Source organism: Peromyscus leucopus, chromosome 9, assembly GCF_004664715.2.
Source record: "Peromyscus leucopus breed LL Stock chromosome 9, UCI_PerLeu_2.1, whole genome shotgun sequence".
NCBI classification, from domain to species: Eukaryota; Metazoa; Chordata; class Mammalia; order Rodentia; family Cricetidae; genus Peromyscus; species Peromyscus leucopus.
This window is the reverse complement of record NC_051070.1, coordinates 27,356,630-27,379,613: the sequence shown is the minus strand read 5'-3', so window position 1 is coordinate 27,379,613 and position 22,984 is coordinate 27,356,630. Positions and strand designations below refer to the sequence as shown.

The 22,984-nt window shown below is 36.1% G+C and overlaps 2 pseudogenes; both read right to left on the bottom strand.

Annotated features, from left to right (window-relative positions):
* Positions 1–2,609: 2,609 nt before the first annotated feature.
* Positions 2,610–8,707, bottom strand: LOC114698462 (annotated as a pseudogene).
* Positions 8,708–20,574: 11,867 nt separating this feature from the next.
* On the bottom strand, positions 20,575–21,255 carry LOC114698467 (annotated as a pseudogene).
* Positions 21,256–22,984: the final 1,729 nt, after the last annotated feature.

Genomic DNA, 22,984 nt, shown 5'->3' with positions numbered 1-22,984 from the left:
GAAATAATTAAGGAGCTTACTCTAGCCAATAATACTATAATAAGGCAATCAGGAACAAGAGTCCACATATCTAATATGAACAGTTCAATATACTCAATATGAATTGTTGAATATTTATATTTTCACAAATGTTTAACTCTTATTTTATGGTATTACTCTCCTTTATTGTGATATTACAATCCTTGTACTTTAATTTCTTATTCACCATTTTTGTGTGTCATATGCTGGGTTCAATGCTAGAAAACTACAGTGTGAATTGGGAAGGTGACAATTCAATTAGTAGTCATGTTGCAAAACATTATATAATTAGAATTATTTAACACAAACAGTACTTTTAATAGCCAAAGGATTTAACATCTAAGTTTAGAAAAGAAGCATTAATAAGTTTTGAGAGAAAATAACCATTATACAAATTGCAAATAGTTTGCAAAAGTTTAAAAATGTCCCTGATTCCAAAAATAAAAACAGAAAGCTCTTGAAGGTGTGATTATTGATGGCGTCATAGTGACAGGGGAGAACTACCTAGCTGTTCTCCGTGTGTTTAGGTCAGAATGCATAAAGGAAATAGTTTGTAAATTTCAGAACTAAACTAAGTTGTAAGAAACACAATATATCATTTAGAGATGATTGGAATCTCTTGTTTTCATGAGGTGTGTTCAAGGTAGGGTTACCATTGCTGAACCATCCTGAGGAAACCAGGAATGGGAGGACAGAGTGTATACAGCTTATGCCTCCACAGCACTGTTCATCATCAAAGGAAATCCGGAAAGCATCTCAAGCAGGGCTGGAATCCGGAGGAAGGAGCTGATGAAAAGGACATGGAGGGATGCTGCTTGTTGGCTTTCTCTATCATTGCTTTCTCAGCCTGCTTTCTTCCAGAAACTAGGGACACTAGCCCTAATTTCACCCACAATGGGCTTGGCCCCCCATCAATCTTAAATAAGAAAATGCCCTACAGCTGCAATGTACGGAGACATTTTCTTAATTGAGACTCACTAATCTCAGATGACTTTAGCTCGTGTCAAGTTGACATAAAACTCTACATCACAATGTGGCATCACTTTTTATAAAAGGATATTTAGGTATTTAGTACATATAATACTATATACTATTTTTGCTACTATACATCATCTATACTATAGATTTAAAATTAGCTTTATGTTTTCCATTGATTGCAGCAATTTTTAAGTAAAATTTGAACCATAAAAGCAATAGGTAGAATAAATTCCAAATGCAGGTATATTTAGAGAAAGTTTGAGGTTGTTATAGATTCTATAGACTATAAAATCGTCCATTATAATTGTATACATAGGAATCAAGCCACAATCTTTCAGAAATATACTGGTTGTAATTATGGACCTTACTTGAAATGAGAATGGGCACCAGTAACATTCTCCAAAGAGTACAAGGACCCCTAGACATATTGAGACACTCTTTTGAATCCTTGATTTCTATCAATCATTTTTTTCAGTTTTCAATGTTTTATTTCACTCTCTGTAGAATACTGAGACACCCCCCAACACTCCACTTGTGAAGACTGCATATATTATCAAACACATAAAAAAATGAAAATTAAGAGAGAATATTTAGATGAGATGGCTCATGACAGATATTATCCAAATGCATGGAGTTAGCTCAGTGGTAGAGTGCTTGCCTAGCAAGCACAAGGCCCTGGGTTCAGTCCTCAGCTCTGGAAAAAAAAGACAAAATAAAGTCTTGACAATAGTCTAAACATCTTGTGTTTCACTTGAGTCCTTATTCTTCAGCTGTCATTCTTATGGCCATTAAATTTGTACCTATTTCTGCCACTAGTGTTTTTAAGTTTTCTGAAGGGGTTGGGGTTCAGATTTGTGAACCTCCTGCCCCAGCCTCTAAGTGAGACCTGATATAACTTTCCTTAGGGGAGCATTGTAGCAGTTAGTTCAAAAGTGTGAAAGATGCAGTACCTTTACTCCTATTTGTTCATTAGAGTCACTATTCATTCATCATAGAGTCACTATGAAAACTATACATTACCCAGTTGTATTTTACATTAGCTATAAATTTAGATGTTTAATAGAGAGTTGGCTGCCTAATTTAAAATGAATCTGTAAGAAAAACAAATATATATATATATATATATACATACATATATATATATATGTATATATTTTATTTTACAAAATAAATATATTTTTAAGCCAGGGTCTCCTATAATCTGAGATGGCTCAGAACTTCCAGATCTTCCTGGCTTCATTTTTGAAGTTCAGATTACAGCCATCTACCACAGTGTCTTATTTAGGAGAAATTATTAAAGCTTTATAATTTTTGAAGGAACATTTGATAAATAAGATAGGCAACATTTTACATTAGTATGTAATTTGTATCACTGCAGAGAAGTCATCCTGTTCAGTGGGTTAAAGAGGAACTGCTTTATGTGTGCACACTCAGTACAAACCAAAATTGCAAGATTTCACAGGATTATAGTTTGAATAGGTCTAAATAACTTATCCTTTTTTTCATACAGGGAGAGCAATTCCATTCAAAAAATTACTGGGGCCTTGGACTTTAAGGAGATTTTTTTCCTGCATCATTGTTTAGTGTTACAGATTCAGGTAAAGCAGACTTCTTCAACTTTTCAGGGAGAATATTCCAGCTCTTATGCTTTCACCAGACAGAAGAATGTTGGTGGCAATCACAGTACAGGAATGAAGCAGTGGCTTCCTTACACAATGGTTATCCCACATCCCCATTTCTGCTGCTACCATTGGATCACCTGTGTTCAAATCTACACTTACAACTGGACCTGGTTCTGAATGATCAGCTTGAACTTTATTGTTACCATAAGCTCAAAACCAAAGTTATGTGCCAGAACCTTGGGACTAATGATCCAGGCATCTGCAAAAGCCTGGACTCCACGTGAGCCCTGCCGTTCACACTGGGCTCAATCAGAGCTTCTCCCATTACCACTTCTGCTGCACCAGAGCCGGGAACAACATAGCCTCCATCAGAAGCATTTGGCCAGCCCTCAAGACATCTATCATCGTATCTTCATTTGAGTCCGTGTGTGTTTATTTGGTTCTTTGAGCAAAAAAAGGGACAAAATGAGGATCTTTACATTTATTAATAGGGTGAACTATTTTTGTCCAGCATATACTTGTAGACAAGCCCTTATTGTTTCAAATAGTTGGGATGTAGGTCATCAAAGGAGTTCAGAGCTACATCCAAGGCAAGCAATGGTCAGCCTCTCCATGCTTCTTTGTAGAGCTACAATACCTTCTGCAAGGGCATATAAATAAGGGAGTTAATCCTCTTTTGATCAATAATTACAAATCCTTTATCTGAATCACCAGAGTCTTTCTTTTGGAGTGCTACCATTTTTTTTTAACTCTATCTTCAGTGAACCTTTTTCACCTTTTACTAGATTTTTCTATCTTCTCCACTTTTGTTTAAAAAAAAAATCCACCCCCCAAAAAAATCAGAATTCATTTCTGTTTTCTCATAGTCTAAAAAATAGTTGAGGATGTAGGAATTTTCTACTCCTTTATTCATATCAGAAACTGTGCAACAAGATCTAAAATATAATTTTGAAGCAATTGATTATATTGTGTCTTTAGACATGAAAATATAGGGGCACAATTTTTCTTGCTTTATAGTATTTTTACACTATTAAGAAAAAGCAGCTGGGCAGTGGAGGTGCACATCTTTAATCCCAGCACTCATGAGGCAGAGGCAGGAAGATCTCTGTGAGTTTGAGTCCAACCAACTATAGAGCAAGATCCAGGACAGGCACCAAAACTACAAGTAGAAACCCTGTCTCGAAAAATTTAAAAAAAAAAAAGAAAAAAAGAAAAGAAAGAAACAGAAAAAGAAAAGAAAAAGCAACGATGTTAAATTCCATTGCTGTAATAATAACTGATAATTGGTGATAATGGGATTTTTTTTGTAGAAAATCAAAATTTAGTAATAAGAGCTTTGAGAAACTGGACATGTTTCCTCAGTTGAAGTGGAGCATAGACCACTCAACATTAAGCAAATAGATGTCAGAAAGGCAGACAATAGTTCGTTGGATCTTTCTGAAAATATAAAAAATGCATGGGAGCTATTGTGCTTTTAATCATGTGATAATTTAGCAAATGCACTCGAGTTCAAAGGTCAATAGTTTATATTTTAGTTAACTAATTTAAATATTGAAATGATCATGGGGCATTACTTTAGCAACCAAAGGATGAGACTCATTCCTTGTGTTGTCTTGAAAGGTTCAGAATGTATTGATGGAAAAAGGCAGGAAAGAAAGACATGAGCATGAACATTGCCAAAGACAAACACATTTCAGGGTCTTTATTCTGCATATAGGACAGAAACTAACTTCAAGACCCTTCTTTTGTCTATTAAATAATCATAGTAATGGAATTTTTGCAATGTCCTCATTAAGCTTGCTTATTAAGCATAAATATTTAAAAGTACTATTTTATTTTAATATGCATTGTTTCAGCATTTTTATTAGAAACTAGAAATTAGATAATTTGTATTAACTGGGCTCCTCACTTATAAATTTGAATTAAAATATAAATTGGTACATACATGTATAAATATACATATATATGAATTATTAAATGATATCCATTTATACATATATATCCTTTAATTTTATTTATGTATATCCATATATATAGTTATTTATATATACCTATATATATATATATCATTTAATCACTGTGTGCATCAATGAACTTTTTCAGACAAACAAAAAAGGAAAAAAAAGAATGCCTAGGAAGAAGTTCTGATTTTATCCTGTATAAGATGGGGTGAGAGAGAGATAACATGAAATTCAGAGTGAGACAGTGTTTATACCCTTAGTAACTTTTATATCTCAATAGCTTCAGTCCTACCTTTAGAAACAAAATAGATAAAACACTGCACAGAACATTTCTGATTTTTTAAAATGTTTTTATTAGTTTTTTCAGATTTTCATACAGTGCTTTTGATACTGTTTTTTACTTCTTCATCTATTCCCAGGACCACTCCCCGCCTCATGCCTGCCAAACTTTATGTGACTAAGACCATTTCTTAATGTTTGTACTTGAAGGAAAGATCAGAACTAAGCAAAACTTTTTTAAACATGTTCATGCCCTGGCTTGCGAGCGGGCTGTTAATATTAGTTAATCTGCTACCACCATCTGGTGGTTGATTCTTGTATGTCCCAATGAAGGGACATTAAACTAAATATATTTCAATGCATACACTCATTTTAAATAGATAATTTAAAGTGGCTATTAAAAATAAAGAAAAATTCTAGATTAAGATGATTTCTTACTTTTAAATTAAGGTAATCATCCAAAGGATTTAAAAATTTTTCATTCAAATTACAAGTTGTGAAATAAATCAATGTATTCTTATTTGGCAAATAATATTAACACAAATTCTATTCTTTTAATTCATTGAAGTACATGTGTGAGAATATATACACCTTGTTAAGTTTCATATTAAAGCAAATATGTGCATACTTACAAGTAAATCAATTTACTTTCCTTGGTTTTCAGTTTTTAAAAATTAATACAATTGGTTAATAACTAAATACATTATCTCGGAGGAAATTTAATTTCAAGAAGTCATTGCATTTAATTTTATATTAGCTTTCTGTGGTGTGTTATAAATATAACAACTAAATAATTAACATTAATTTGTAAATGTGATATTAGCATTTTATTTTCCCAGGCTTTGAAATACTAAAGTAACAAATTCAAACAAGGATTATAAAATTATCAGTTGACAAACTCATGGATAATCTTTCCTTTCTTAATTTTGAATGTCCTTCTGTCTTTGTTATGACTACTCAGACTCTAATGATATATATTGATTGATTCATGAAAAAAGTGATTCGTGAATTACAAGGGGAAGTTCATGGAGAAGTGGATAATCACTTTCTCTTTTACTGTGCTTTGAGTTTTTATTTACCTCTAAAAATATATCTTTTGCCTCTGTATCAGCAAGTGTTCTGTACACATACAGAGTAATAGTACAAATAAGTTCTTCATGGAGACATTGTGATGCTCATAAATGTAGAATTTAATACTCATTGGTGGTCTCTTCAACATGAATTTTTCAAAAACATATGTCCAATACCTAAAGACCAATCTAGTAACTTGAAGACCCTCCAAATTCAAAGTTCCCTCAGAAAGGATGTCAGAGTCATTCAAAAAGTTAAGTTTTAAGCTGTTGGGAATAAAGAGATACCATTCTGGACCACCTCAAGTAGCACTTTCCAGGACTCAGCACTTGCTTCCTGTTATTGTTGTTCTTGTCTTTGCCTTCCTCCTCCTTCTATTCCCCTTCCTCTTCCTCCTCCGACAACCCCTTCTCCTTCATCTTGTCTCCTGAAGTTGTTTTCTCTGAATTTTAATTATTCAAGAACTATATGAAAGGCTTGAAATTGATGCTGAGCCCCATGTGAAAGACTGATAGTATCTCTTCCTGCTCTCAGAACATTCTCCTGGTGACTTTGTTTCTTTAAGCATTAGATGTCAGTAAAACTGTGTGAGCTTACTCTATAACAGGCAGGAACATACTAGTGGACCGTGAAATCAGTAACATTTATCTCAGCTTCCTAAACTTTGGATGATGACCCCATGTAACTTAACATGAGTGTGTTTGTGTGTGTGTGTGGGGGGGAATGTAATATTACATTTGATAACACGTGAAGTTTCTGAATTTATAATGACTAAAGCTTAATTCAAAATTAAAATCATTTTCCTCTTGAAAAGACAATAATCAAATTCATGTAGAAAACATCCAAATGAAAACAGGACAGCTAAAATTAATCTGCATAATGAAAAACCTTCTGGAGATATTACATCCCTGATTTCAACCCACACTACAGAGCAATAGCAATCAAACACACCTAGTATTGACATAAAAACAGACATGTTGATCAATGGAATTAAATTGAAGCCCCAGATGTAAATCTGCACACCTATGAGAAACTGATATTTGATAAAGAAACCAGAAATAAACAATGGAAAAAAGACAACACCTTTGACAACTTGTATGGTTAAAAAGAATGCTAGCATGTAGAAAAATTCAAATTATTCCATGTCTATCACACTACACAAAACTCAAGTCCAAGTGGATTAAACACCTCAACAGAACACCAGATAAACTTAACCTAATAGAAAGGAAAGTGGGGTATAGCCTTGAATGCATTAACACAGGAGAGAATTTCCTAAACAGAACACCAAAAGCTCCAGGCACTAAGATCAATAATTAATAAATGGGACTCATGAAATTAAAATTTTTCTGTAAGACAAAGGACGTTGTCAATAGGACAAAACAGCAGCCTAAAGGATGGGAAAATATTTTCACCAACTCTACATCTGACAAAAGGCTGATATCCAAAATATATAAAGAACTCAAAGCCGGGCAGAGGTGGCACACACCTTTAATCCCAGCACTCAGGAGGCAGAGCCAGGCAGATCTCTGTGAGTTCAAGGCCAGCCTGGTCTACAGAGTGAGATTCGAGACAGGAACCAAAATTACACAGAGAAACCCTGTCTCAAAAAACCAAAAAGAAAAAAAAAAGAACACCAGAAACTAAATATTAACAAATCAAATAATCCAATAAAAAATGGGGTACACATCTAAGCAGAGAATTCTCTACAGAGGAATCTCAAGTGACTAAGAAACACTTATATGTTCAACATCCTTAGCCATCAGGGAAATACAAATCAAAACTACTTCTTACACCTGTCAGAATGGCTAAGATCAGAAACACAAATGACAGCTTATGCTTGAAAATATGTGGAGAAAGGGGGACACTCCTCCATTGCTGGTGGGAGTAAAAACTTGGAAAGCCACTGTAGAAATCTATATGGTATTTCCTCAGAAAATTGAAAATCAATGTACTTCAGGATCCAGCCATACCATTCTTAGGCATATACCCAAAGACATCCTACCACAAGGACACTTGCTCAACTCTGTTCATAGCAGTTATTTTCAGAATACTCAAATACTGGAATCAACCTAGATATCCCTCAAACAAAGAAGGAATAAATATAATGTGGTACAGTTACACAGTGGAGTATTGTTCAAATGTTAAAAACAATGACATCATAAAATTTTCAGACAAGTGGATGAAACTAGGGAAAAAAAACTTAATGAATCTTAGTGGTCTGCATTAGCAAACTCAGAAAGACAAACATGGTATGTATACACTTGTAAGTAGATATTAGCTATTAAGTAAAGAACAATCATTTTACATTCCACAGACTGAGAGAGGGCAACAAGAGGAGGGGCCTCAAAATGAGATGCATGGATCTCCTGGGTAAGGGGAAATAAAATAGGTTTTACAGGTGAATTGGGGTTGGATTATAATGGGAACAGGGGGGATCAGGTGGGGAGAGAGAGTACTGGAAGAGACGACTGATATTGGGGGGCATTTCAGGGTGATGTTGAAACCTAATGCAATGAAAATTCCCTGAAATATACTAGTCTGAACTTAGTGGAGACTAGTAATGGCAGATATGGAGCCTGATCAGGCCACCTTCTGTAATCAACTAAGGCATACAGTGGTGGGATTGTGACATCAGTCCAGAAAAAAAAAAATCAACCTACAATTTATCCTGCCTGCAACATGTGCTGGGGTAACAGTGGCACAGAGCTTCTGGGACTGGCCAATCAATGACTTATCCAACTTGAGGCTCAAGCCACAAGAGTGAGAGAGGGAACCCATGTCGGACATTACCTGTTTTGTCAGGAACCAGGGGTTGGACAGTGCAGAAACACAGGATAGAACAAAGTATTACTGGCAAAAATAAATTAATGAAATGATTCCTAATGGGATTCTGTTATACTCATAGAGTTGTTCCTAGCTTAATTGTCATCAGAGACATGTCATCCAGCAACTGACAGAAGCAGAGACACATATCCGCAGACAAAGATTAGTTTCAGTGGGGCAACCACTGCACACAAAAAAAAGGAGGAAGAATTGTAGGGGGGTTTGAGGAGACCAGGAGAACATGGCCCACAGAATCAACTAAGCATGGCTCATTGGGGTGTTGTAAGATATTCCTTTACATGGTGGGAAGATGTACCATTGTGGTTGGTTTAATAAAAGGCTAAATGCTCAATAGTTAGGCAAAAGATATATGAAGGACTTCTGGACAAAGAGAGTTCTGGAAAGAAGTAATGAGGAGTTGCCAGCAGACAAAGAAGAACAGACATGTAGGAGGAGAGGTAAAAGCCACGAGTCATTTGGCAACATGTAGATGAATAGAATTGGGTTAATTTAAGTTATAAGGGCTAGTGGGACAAGCCTAATCTGTAGGCTGAACTTTTAAAATTAATAATAAGTTTATAAGTTTCTATGTCATATTTTGTGAGTTGGTAGCTATAGATGAATTTCTAAATGGTCTTATTAAATAAAAAACATGGAGTCAGAGATAGGGTTGAAAGTTTGAGAGAGATCAAGGTATTAGGAAAAACCACAGCTAACCTTATCTCACCAACTCAGCAGCTTCCAAATGCAAGGAGTTACTTCCTGTCTAACCACGCCTATATGCCTTGCTGTTCTGTATCTGATTTGTTCTCTCTGTCCAGCTACATACTTCCTCTTCCTGCCCAGCTCTGCCAATTCTGCCTGTACAGACCTCCGGACCCCCGTGGCTAGCTAGTGTTGGAATTTAAGGTGTGTGCCACCACACCTGGCTGTTTCCAGTGTGGCCTTGAACTCACAGAGATCCAGATAGATTTCTGCCTGCCCTAGTGATAGGATTAAAAGCATGTGCTACCATTGCCTGACTTCTTTGTTTACTTATAATGACTGTTCCTATTCCTCTGATCTCTAGGCAAGCTTTATTTATTAAAACACAAATAAAATATCACCACATTTCAGCACAAATAAAATATCGTCACAGGTTGCCCAAAACAAAGATCCACTATACAGGGAGTACAATGCTCCAACATTGCAGAGGAACCTGGGTGACTGTCCAGGAAGGCAAATGTTTCTGTCATTTCTATAGTTTTAGAAATTGTTTGCTCTGTACTTCCTGATTATTTGGGTAATATTATATCCTTCTCAGGTCTCTGATGGAGTTGAAGATTAGATAGTTATAGTTGCAGTTTTTCTTGTTACCATGGTGATGGTGAGAATATTGTAGCCTGACTAGCAGCCATAGTGCTTCTTTTCTTATAGAGAATTTAGTAAGCATAGATAGATTCATGTTATTCCATAGATCATATCATTTTTGGTTTTGGACATGTGTTTCATTTCCTTTTGCTTTTTTTTTTTTTTTTTTGGTTTTTCGAGACAGGGTTTCTCTGTGTAGCTTTGCGCCTTTTCCTGGAACTCACTTGGTAGCCCAGGCTGGCCTCGAACTCACAGAGATCTGCCTGGCTCTGCCTCCTGAGTGCTGGGATTAAAGGCGTGCGCCACCACCGCCCGGCCCTTTTGCTCATCTTTTAATCATCTTTGGTAAACTATAACAGAACAGATTTATTATTTCCAATCATTTTCTCTTAAGTTTTGACAACACTGATAAAATTTTCTTTTATAACCATTTTTCTAATTAACCCCATAACCCAATTTTTAAGTATCTAAAGGCATATGACAACCTGCATTCAGGCTGGTACCTCTGGTTGCTTCAAGGATGCTAGACCAAAACAAAATCATCAAGCTAGCTAGGGCATATTGTCATGTCCCAATCAGTGAATTATTAACTCTTAATGGTCAGAGTGCCCAAGAAATGTTCTCAAACCAAAGCTACTGCAGTTATTATTTAAATTTTGGCACAATAAAATGTTTATATTGTATATTTTTATAGAATTTTATATGTTTAATCCTGATATTCTTTTGTTCCTTGATCAAATGACACACCATAGTGCCTCTGCATGAGCTAACTTTTCTAAGAAAGGGAAGTCCTGACATCTTATTGTTGTATCATCTTTCCACTCCATTCTTTCCTCATCAATATAAGTCTCTGTATAGAGCCATGGCAACTTTAGCTAATCTAACTTTGTTGCTGTATGTGGCATATAATTGTCCGAGTATATAGTGGGAAAGAGCAAACTGATCTGTGGCAAACTCCTCTAGAGAGTCCACTGAATCTTGTTGACCTTTTAAAGATTACTTTGTCTTGAATATCTTGTCCCTAAGTAAGTATGGGAACAGATGTTTCAAGAGTGTTTCATAGCCTCTTAAAGAGACTTCTGGCTTCATTATGTGTCACAACCTCCAAAGCATAACAAGACCTTCAAGTAGATAAGGATATCTCCCTAAAAGCAGGAGGGGTAATTCCTCATTCAAGACTTTCCTGAGGAGGCTTAGAAGCAGTACTCCTGGGAGAAGATGTAAATGATTCATAACGAATTTTTCATCAATCCAATATGCCCAAAGTGTACAAATATTAAAAATCCCCCAAGAATGCAACAGGTGGAGATGAAAACCAAAGATGACATGGTAGTCATCAGGTGGCTCAGCTTTGCTGGATCTTTGACAAACAGTTGTGCTGTCCTTATGTCCTATGTAGACACAAAATTTTTCAAAGGTTACATACATATCTGCATGAACACAAGTATGGTACATGTGGTGTGCACAAGTCAGTTAAAGATGATTTTTGTTCTATGTTTGAGCAGATAAAAGCCATTTGTCAACTTTATAAGTCCATTTGGTCTGAACAAAAATTTGCCATTCCCATCAGATATGGTTATGCCATGTCCCACTTTTTTTTTTTTTTTTTTTTGCTTTTTAATTTTTTTGCTTTTTAAGTCTGTAGATCTTGTTGTGTGGCAAAGGGCATTTCTCAGTCCCTGTAAGATGACTGGAAAGGCAAAAATCAAAATAAGTGCAACTCTCAGGATTACTCCCAAATCAATGATAGTACACCAAAAGCTCTGTCTAGAGACCCAAAAAAAAGGCAAGAAATTGTAAAAACTGGCTTGTAACCTTAGAAGCCAAGGTGGACTGACTCCACTAGAGATGAACTAATGGCTGTAATTGGTTAATGCAAAGACTGCATGCTTATAGCTAGTTTAGAATTGTTCCATAGGCCATGGAGGTAGGACCTAACCTGTGCCTAGGTTACCTTAGAGGCGTTGTATGGAAGAGGAGTGACACAAATCCATATAAATAGTGAATAATAGGAAACTATCAATCTAACATTATTGTTTTGAATTTGATTACCTATTAATGAGAATGCTTCTTCCAAAGCATTTACCCTATCCTCTAGGTTTTTATCAATTTTTTTTGAGTGATAAAGTGCCAGGGACACATTTGTTGAAGGCTGATTACCATGTTTTGTAGTATAAACCTGTTATATTAAGGCAGCTGTAGGTGCAGCAACAGTCCTCATAGTAGTAATGGGTATAGTAATGCCCAAAATTAAGGCACTATTAAATAGTTTAGGCTTACTAAGAACATTAGTAATTTCTTTTTTAGAATATGTTAAAAAGGCACCTAGCTTGGGGATGAGATGAGACATGATAAATCTTATTGGCTACAGAGTCCTCATGACTTAATACAACATGCTATCCTTTCATATAGCATGGATAGAGATTTATATTAAAATTTTTGTTCAGACCAAATGGACTTATAAAGTTGACAAATGGCTTTTATCTGCTCAAACATAGAACAAAAATCATCTTTAACTGACTTGTGCACACCACATGTACCATACTTGTGTTCATGCAGATACGTATGTAACCTTTGAAAAATTTTGTGTCTACATAGCAAAGGGACCTGACACCAATGAAAATGGGAGGCCCAAGTGATCCAGAATCTCATAGTGCCTGTGTTGCAATTTACTTAGAGTTCTGCATCCAGATCAGCTTCAATGCTGTTGGCTGAGATTGTCCAGCCTCACAGACTACTCCAGCCAAGACTAAAGATAAACCTTGCACTTTAACTCTCCCATTAAACAGAGACTGGACAACAAATGATACAACCAGTCCTCTCAGGATTTGACCATTATCCCAATATCCTCATGGTCCCCTAAAAATGATAGCACACCCAGACAACAGGAAGCAGTCTAGAGAAAATGATGCCTACATTCCAAAGAGTTGGTGTAGTGGGTGGTTTGGGTCATTCCATGGGCTATGGATGTTTGTCATCATTCTGGGGTTTGTTTGCAAGTGGTAATTAGTCATGGTCAGGAAAAAAGCTAAACAAAGGAAATTAAATTCAAGGATTCAAGGGCCTCTTTCTGAAGTGAAAAGGGGGGATATATAGTACAGAAATGATAGAATAAAATTGTAGATTGTTGAGCCTACTATTGAACAACCACTAGTCTCAAATAAATGTTCTACATTGGTAATGACTTCTGCATATTGATACAAAATTGAGGTAATTTTTATAACAACATACTTTGTATATGCTTCTTGTTTAAGGTATTGTACCTATGCAGGTCACTTTAAAATGTAATTTAAATTCTAGTCCTTGAAAGCTATTATTATAAAGCACTTATAAAAATTAAGAAACACAGGCTAGTAGTTAGTCATCTATAACAATCAAACTTTTAGCCATGTTCAGTATGTTTCAAAGTCATACAGAGATATATGATAGATAGATAGATAGATAGATAGATAGATAGATAGATAGATAGATAGATAGATAGGTGGTCTTTGAATACTTCAAAGACCTACAGAATATGGCATTTAAGATGTTTTAATAACATAAGGGTTTTCGTATGTGAGACACATCTGATTCTGGCAGCACCAATTTACTTCAAAAAAGGATGATTGGCATCAAAGAACCTACAGATAGAGTTTGCTTTTGTTATGGCAAAAAAGGCCATTTGGACAAGAAACTACTTTTGCCTCAACTGCTGACAGTATATTGTACAAACTGGACAAGCAGGACACAAAGGAAGTCAACTGCTGAACTTTGTAAAACAAGGTAGGGCAGTTCTTCAAAATCTTACTTCACAGAAAAGTCTGTCAGATATTCTAGGCCTGTAGGCTGAGTGTGGATGCCACAGTATTACAGAGGAACCTTGGGGTGATTCTCCAGCCAGCCTGATATCTCTGTCATTTCTATAATTTTGGAAGTTGATTTCTCTGTACTTCCTGATTACTCAAACAATATTTTGTCCTTCCTGGGTCTCTGACAGAATTTAAAGACAAGGGAGTTGAAGTTTTACAGTTTTCTTTGTTACCAAATTCAGAAAAGAAACTTATGTAAGAGATGTGAAGTTTACTAGGTTAGGAAACATAAGAAATGAAGTTGGTTATCTTAAAAGACATTTTAAGGTCTAAAAAGTAGATATCTTTAGGATGATAATGTAAGTTATGACAAGAAATGGTTTAGGTATAAAATTTTAGACTAAGATAGAATACATAATGGAGTATTTTCTCTAAATTTGACAAATGCAAATAGACTGCACATTGTTAATGTGTATATATATATATATATATATATATATATATATATGTTTTTTTTTGAGACAGGGTTTCTCTGTACTTTTGGTGCCTGTCCAGGATCTCGCTCTGTAGACCACGCTGGCCTTGAACTCACAGAGATCTGCCTGGCTTTGCCTCCCAAGTGCTGGGATTAAAGGCATGTGCCACCACCACCCGGCTTCATTGTATTTCTTATGAGTATTTTCTGTTATATTTATTTTTCCATTTATTATTTCTTATAATTTGGGGTATTCTTTAGACCCTTTTTAGTGCTACATATATTCGTTAGTCCTCACTTTGGAAGCATGTCTATTTTTAATATTACACTGATTATTCTGGAGATTAATTACTCATACTTAAATATTAAACTTCTATTGATTACTATTTATGACAGTTTTGGAATGCATTACATTTTTTGCATTATAAAGTACTTCTTCCAGTACATTTATAGATAATATTTCACTTTAATTTTTTAAAGATGGATGTGTGTGTGTGTGTTAAACTTGTATTCGCTCAAAGATCCTTCTGATCCATTTTCCCTTTAACCCATACAACATATTTTTAAAAACTCAGATATTTGACACTCTGCTGCTCTTTTTATTTCTAATTTTCAATATTTTTTCAAGTAATGATTTTTTATTCCCACTTGCATTAATTTTCTTCTTTCTCAGAGTACATTCATTTCACACTCCCGTGCAGGACATCACACAGGTGCACAGTAATGCATCTTAAATATCAGCACATGCAGAAAGCTTGCCACAAATGGTAAAACTGCAAAGACAGCCACCTACCTACTGTTCCCGAGAAGGTCACTCTGACAGCAGTATTAGTAGAATATGGTGGCCCTCGCTTAATCAGCGATAATGTAATCACCAGGACTTACTATATTATGCAAACTAAACCACTTGAAGGAAAGATGCACTGTAGTTAAATTGCACAAAAATATTGCATGTATTTTTCATAATTGTTTAAAAATGAAGTATTTAGAAAAAGTGTGCTTATTTTTTAATTTAATTAATTAATTAATTTTGCATCCTAACCTCAATTTCTGCTCCTTTCTCTCCACCCATTCCCTCCCCCATCCAACCCCCACTCTATCCATTCCTCCTCAATTTTTGTTCAGAAAAGGACAAAATAACCTTGAGTATCAGCAAAGCATGGCATATCAAGTTGTAGTAAGACTGAGCTCTTCTTTTATTAAAGTTTGGCAAGGCAATCCAGTATGAGGAATAAGTTCCCAAGAGCCATCCAAAGCAATAGGCATATCTCCTGGTCTCATTGTTAGGAGTCTCACAAGTAGACCAAGCTACACAACTGTTACATGTTTGTGGAGTGATTAGGTCAGTCCTCCATAGGATCCCTGGTTGTTGATTCAGTCTGTGAGTTCTTTGAGCCAGTTCAGCTGTTTCCATAGGTTTTCTTGTGATGTTCTTGATCCCTCTCGTTTCTATAATCCTTCCTCCCTGTGTTCATCAGGATTTCCCAAACACAGTTTAATATTTGGCTGTGAATCTCTGCATCTGTTTCCATCAGTTATTCAATGAAGGTTCTCTAATGACAATTGGGGTAATCATCAATCTGATCACAAGAGAGGGCCAGTTCAAGCTACATAGCCGCTTTTGCTTGGAGTCTTAGATGGGGTCATTCTTAAAGACTTGTGGGAGTTTCTCCTGTATCAGGTTTCTACCTGGCCCTGAAATGTCACCCCTTTTCCATTCATCTCTTTCAGTACTCCCCCGCCCCCAGTCTACCCACTCTCCAATCTGGTCCATCAAATTCACATCTCCACATATCCCCAGTTCACCCAGGATAGCTCTTCTTTTTCCTCTTCCCAAAGAGATCTATGTATTCCCCCTTGCTCCTTGCTACATAGCCTCTCTGAGTCTGTGGATTGTAGAATGGTTATGCTGTAGTTTATAGCTAATATCCACTTATGAATAAGTACGCACCATATTTGTATTTCTGAGTTTGAGTTAATTCACTTGGGGTGATTTTTTTTCTTGTCTCCATCCATTTGCATTCAATTTCATGTTGTCATTTTTTTTCTAACAGCTGAATAATAGTCCACTGTGTAAATATATCACATTTTATTTATCCATTCTTCAGTTGAGGGACATACATGTTGTTTCCAGGTTCTGGCTACTACAAATAAAGCTGCTATGAACATAGTTGAACAAGTGACCTTGTGGTGTGATTGAACACCTTTTGAGTGTATGCACAAGAGTATGCACTTGAGATAGATTGGTTACCAATTTTATGAGAAACTGCCATATTGATTTCAAAAGTGTCTGTCCAAGTTTTCAATGTCACAGCAATAAAGGAGTGTTACTCAAATTATCCCACAAAATAGGAACAGAAAAAAACATTGTCAAATTCTTTTAATGAGGCCACAGTCACCCTGATACCCAAATCACACAAAGAGTCAACAGAGAAAGACAATTGCAGACCAATTTCATTCATGAACATTGATGCAAAAATATTCAATAAAATACTAGCAAACCAAATACAAGATCGTCCACCATGATCAAGTAGGACTCAATCCAGAGATGCAGTGATGGTTCAATCTGTTGAGGTAATCTACCATATAAACAAACTGAAAGAAAAAAAACCACATGATCATCTCATTAGATGCTGAAAAAGCCTTTGAGAAAATCCAACACCCCTTCATGATAAAAGTCTTGGAGAGAACAGGGATTACAAGGAACATACCTAAATATTACAAAAGCAATATACAGCAAGCAGAGAGCAAACATGAAATTAAATGGAGAATGTTGGCAGATGTTTCTTTTCCAATCACAAGTTCCCACATAACCAACATGGAAACTTAATACTAATTACAAATGCTCAGCCAATAGCTCAGGCTTGTTAGTAGCTAACTCTCATATTTAAATTAATCCATATTTCTGATCTATACTTTGCCATGTGATTTGGTACCTTTTCTCAGCATGGCATGCTCATCTTGCTTCTCTCTACATCTGCTTGTTACTCCATTGTCTCCATCCTTCTTTCTTCCAGAATTCTCATTTTGTCTATCTGGCTGACCTTATCTTGTTCAGCTATTGACCAGTCAGCTTCTTTATTAAACCAATCACAGTGACATGCATTCACACAGTGGAAAGGAATATTTCACATGAGAGAATCTCAAAACAATTACACTAAAATCAGGAACAAGACAAAGCTGTCTGATCTTTACATATCTATTCAATGTAGTACTTGAAATTCCAGCTAGAGCAATAAGACAATAAAAGAAGACCAAACAGATACAAATTGGAAAAGAAGATGCCAAAATATCATTGTTTTCAAATAACAAGATAGCATACATAAGTAACCTTAAAACTTCTACTGGGAAACTCCTACAGTTAATAAGCACCTTTAGTGAACTTGCTGGATATAAGATTAACTAAAAAAAATCAGTAGTCCTGTTATACACAAATGATAAAAGTGCTCAGAAATCAGGGAAACAATACCCTTCACAATAACTACAAACAAACAATATCAAATATCTTGGGGATAATTCTAACAAAGCAAGTGGAAGATCTGTATGACAAAATCTTCAAGTTTTTGAAGAAAGAAATTGGAGAAGATATGAGAAGATGGAAAGATCTCTAAGACTCATGAATCAATAAATAAACATAGTAAAATGGGCACCTTACCAAAAGAAGTCTATAGATTCAATGCAATCCTTATCAAAATTCCAACACAGCTCTTTACAGACCTCAAAAGAACAAATCTCAACTTTATCTCTAAACAAAAAACTCAGGAAATCTAAAACAACCCTGTATAATAAAATGCTTCCAGAGGTATCACCATTCCTGATCTGAAGCTCTACTTCAGAGCTATTGTAACTTAAGAAATTAAAAAAAAAAAAAAACCAGCATGTTACTGGCATAAAAACAAACAGGTGGATCAATGGAATTAAATTGATGACCCAGATGTAAATCCACATACCTATGGATACCCGAATTTGATAAAGAAGTGAAAATTATTGAATGGAAAAAAGAAAGCATCTTCCACAACTGGCGCTAGCATAACTGGATGTCAGCATATAAAAGAATACAAATAGATCCATATCTATCACCCTAAATGAAACTCAAGACCAAGTAGATCACAGACCTCAACATAAATCCAGTTACACTGAACCTGGCAGCAGAAAAAGTGAGGAAAATATATGTATTAAGGCAAGAAATGTGAGTCATTTTATTCTTGTTTTTTATCATGTGAATATTTTTGTGAAGGTATTTATTATTTAGGCATTGTACTAGATTTTTTTTAATGTGACAAAACATCATAATCAAGGCAACTTACATAAGAAAGAGTTTGTTTAGACTATAGTTCCTGGGGGTTAGGTCCCTTGATGGCTAAGCATCGGAACCAGCAGAATACATGTAGAGTTTTCACAGCATACAGGAGTGCATATCTTGGACCACAAGCACAAAGAAGATTGAACAAACTAGAAATAGTGTGAGTCTTTGCACTCTGGAAAGCCCAATGTTGAATTTTTTCAGCAAGGCTACTCCTGTCAAATTACTATCAATTGGGGACCAAGTGTCCAAATGCCTGAGACTGAGATATGTAGGACCTCTCATTAATTGCTCATTGAATAAGGGGCTACTGTATTCTATATTTAGTTTCATTTACCATTATAAAATCAATTTTTCCATTTAAAGATTGGAAGCACAATTGCTATGATAATTACCTTTATTTTATGAATCGTGTGACCATGAAGAGCAAATAAATTAGTTGCAATTATGTTTTCTAAAGCTAAGAAACTCACCAAATGATAGTTAAGTAAATTCATTTATCCCTTATAATCCCCACCTCACTGTGGTGGGAGATGAGTGGCAAACCGAGGGACACATTCAGTGAACAGTGTATGAGGAATCTAGGAACCCCTATTTTAGCTACTCTTGTAAATAGTTGTCCACAACTTTGGGGATGCCTGACAGCATATTTTGCAAGTCTTATTATGGCAGAGTGTCACAGCCCATCCTTTCAACAGCTCAACCTGCAGAACAATCAAGAAGTGTTTGGGTCTGTTAATTAACATTGATCTGAGAATTGAACTAGATTCACTCTGATAAAGAAATTGAATTGCTAATCACAATACATCTAGGGCTGAATGTGATGAGTTCAATATTCCTTCTTAGTTATTTTCAACTTTATATTCAAAGATAAATTGACTTGATATATGAATCCTAAAGGTAAGGACAAACACTGATTTCTGTAAAAGCTGCTGACAGTAACATGGCCAGAAAACAATGAAACCATTGCCAGATGCATCCTTGCTCTGAATCAGAATCAGTAGGGCAGTTTTTAATACTGTTTTCTCCCCTTTGACTTCCCAAGTTCTTCATATTTTATCTGTAAAGTCATGCTTCAAGTAGGCAGAAGATCATTGACATAATTCAAACTCTTTTCACATACAAAAACAAAAAATAGGCAACATTTGAATTCTATAATTACTTCAACAACTTTAACTTCATAACAATGTTGATCACAGGAGGACTGTGGATAGGTATTTGTATTATATCTGGCATTCCTACATACTGCAACAATAAACATTGTTGTTAGTACAGGGAAAATTTTCTGATCTAAAGGAAAATCTTCAAATGCAATCTTTCAAAAAAGTTTATGTGTCTCAAATTAAGGCTTGCTAATGTTAAAATAAACACACTATTTTTCCACATAAATCTTTTGTTTTAATAAATAAAGAATATTTATAGCTTAGATTTTAATTCACATTTGCAGATAAAGAAAACTAGACCCAAACAGTAACTTCTGTGGTATAATGCTTTTATACACTGGTTTAATAAAATGCTGATTGGTCAGTAGCCTGACAGGAAGTATAGGTAGGATAAGCAGAAAAGGAAATTTCTGGGAATAGGAAGGCTGAGTGAAAGCAATGGACAGCATATACAACTCATTCTAGACCAGTCTTGGAGCAGGAAAAGAATGGGTCCTTTGTCAGGGCCTCACAGCACCATCTGACCCCTCACATCCTGCTTCAGAACTAGTACACAGCTGTTGTATCAAATGAACTGGGGCTCGGTTCCTGCCCACACCAAGTGACCCTTCTGTTGATTTTGGGCCAAGGGCATTACCTACAGAGGGTATCCACTGATTATTAGTACTAGAACAGAGAGAGGAAGCCACACAGACATCTGCTTCTTCAAGAGAACAGCCTCAGAAGAACATCACCTCCCAGGTTCAGTCCAAAAATTTCCTATTGGCATTTGCACCAAACAAGACTCCCCAGAGGTCTGGCATTATATGTTGGGTTATGACATTTGGCTGGCTTTCCAGAGTGTTGGAAACCTTTATCTTGTGATCTCCATTATAGATTTAAACTCTACCAGCTTTCTCCTCAGGCAGATAAGCCTCCTGGTCAATTTGGACACCAACACCTTTTTTTGGTGGGAATTATATACATAGGAATTGCTTTTTGTACTGTGGCCTTCACCAAAAGGAAATCTTGTTTTCTGCAATGCACAGTCATTCGAAGCTCCAACAGCTGGTACAAGCCCTGGAGGACCAGCCCATCCAGTCGTACTTGGTGCCTGGTTGTATCTTTTACCACCTTGCTGAGTCTCTGCTTTGCCTCATTGAGCAGATCAGTGATGAGGTCATCTTTTGCTCTGAGGACTTTAAGCCTTGCTTGACTGATCAGAATGGGCATTTGAATTTTCTTATGCTGCTCTATCTGCTTTTCTTTCTTCTCATAATATTCCAGAATTTTAAGTCTTTGGGTTTGCACATGACAACCTTTCTCAATGTTTAACTCTTCTTCTGCCTTTCATCTATTTCTTCTGCTTTCTCATTGGCTTCTTGTTCAATGAAAGCCATCATGTGTTTAGTCTGCTTCTGCCCATCTGCATATAGGAGCAGCATGGTGAAGGCAAAGTTTGGACAAGGGATCATCTTAAGTCTAGGCTTTAAGTTACCGCGGAGCAAACCCAATAGGAAAGCTTAATGCAGGACTCAGCTTGCTTTATTTTATAACCCTGCCTTCTGGTTCCTGCTAGGTCTCACAGATTCTAAACAAGTGTTCTGCCTCCAAGCTATACTCCTGCCTCAGAGATTTTGGTTTCCAAGAATGTCTGTGGGATGAAAGGAAAGCATTGAAAGCTATTGGGGTAAGCTTTTCCAAACAATAAACAAACACATTCTTAATTCAACATTTTTGTGTAAACCTAATAGAAAATGTCATAACAATTATTGCAATGTGGAATTATTTTGTTGTAGATGTATTGTTGACATTATATAACATTAAACATTTAGAAATAAATTATAAAATTATAGAAAATACAAACTGTGGAATCTTTTGAATTCTGAAGAAAAGGCTGATTAAATCTCTTTTTTTCCTGCTTTTCTTACTTCCTCACTTTTTTGTGATGTACATTTGCTACCTATAAAATAGAAGAATTTTAAAGTTTAGATGGAGAGATAATCTCATATGAAGTAATAATTTTAGTTATAAAAATTATCTTTATAGCCTTTTGAGGGTGGCAAACTTATTCTAGTTCCTTTTGAATAAAGAACTGAGTGTCATAGTAGGTAAGCCATTTCTTGAAGGGCATTCATCAGCTAAACATCAGAATTTAGGCTGTGCCTGTGTTTTTTTAAAGGGGTTTAACATGCCCGAGCATGGCAAACATTGCACACAGGTCCTGCCCTTTTACCCCTTTCCTCTCCCTTGCTAAAAACTGTTATATTCCTAAAGCTAGACCTCAAGGTCAATCCCTTTATTTGTCCACTGACTCATTCCTGAGACAAAACACCGAGGTCCAACAATGAAAATTCATTATATGGCTAATATGTGCAATTAGGGTTTACCAACTCCCCCTAGCACAGACTCCTCCCTTTCCCCTTAAAAACCCTTTCCTGCAGAAACATCTTTCTTGCTCTTCCTTCTCTTGTTCTCTTTCTTTCTTGTTGCTTTTCTGCTGCTGCTGATGTTGTCTTTGTAGCCCTATCCCCATCCCTGTTTCCCCTCAGAGTAATAACCATCCTTTGTGCTACAGGTTTGGTATCTGGGTATGTCCTCACTGATTCCGGAAGATAAATTCCCTTTCAGTGGTTCTGTGATTCAGATAATGACTCAGAATGTGCCATAGAACCCCAAATCCACTTGTAGCATTTTCTGGATGGATCACTCACTTCATCCAACAGCAGCCAATTAATGAGTTTTCCCTTACTACCCATGCTGAGTATTCCCCAAGAATGTTGTATGTCCAGCATCCCTGCTCAGTTCTATGGAGACGAGGAAAATGTACCCCAGCACAGCCTTCACTGGCCATGATGGACTCTCTTGGATGTACGTTCTTTTCAGCTTGGCTTGATTGACAGTTTTCCTTTCACTTTTGGTGCCCACTCCATGGCAATCTGATGTCCATTCCTAACTGTCTATGGTAGTTGAAAAGAAAAATATCTTCCATAGGCTCATAGGGAGTGGGACTATTAGGAGGTATGGCCTTCTTGGAATAGGTATATGGCCTTGTGAGAGGAAGTATGTCCCTGTGGAGGCAGACTTTGAGGTCTCACATGGGCTCAAGCCGTGCCCAGTGCACGGTCCTCTGTTGCCTGCAGATCAAGATGTAGAACTCTCATCTCCTCCGCT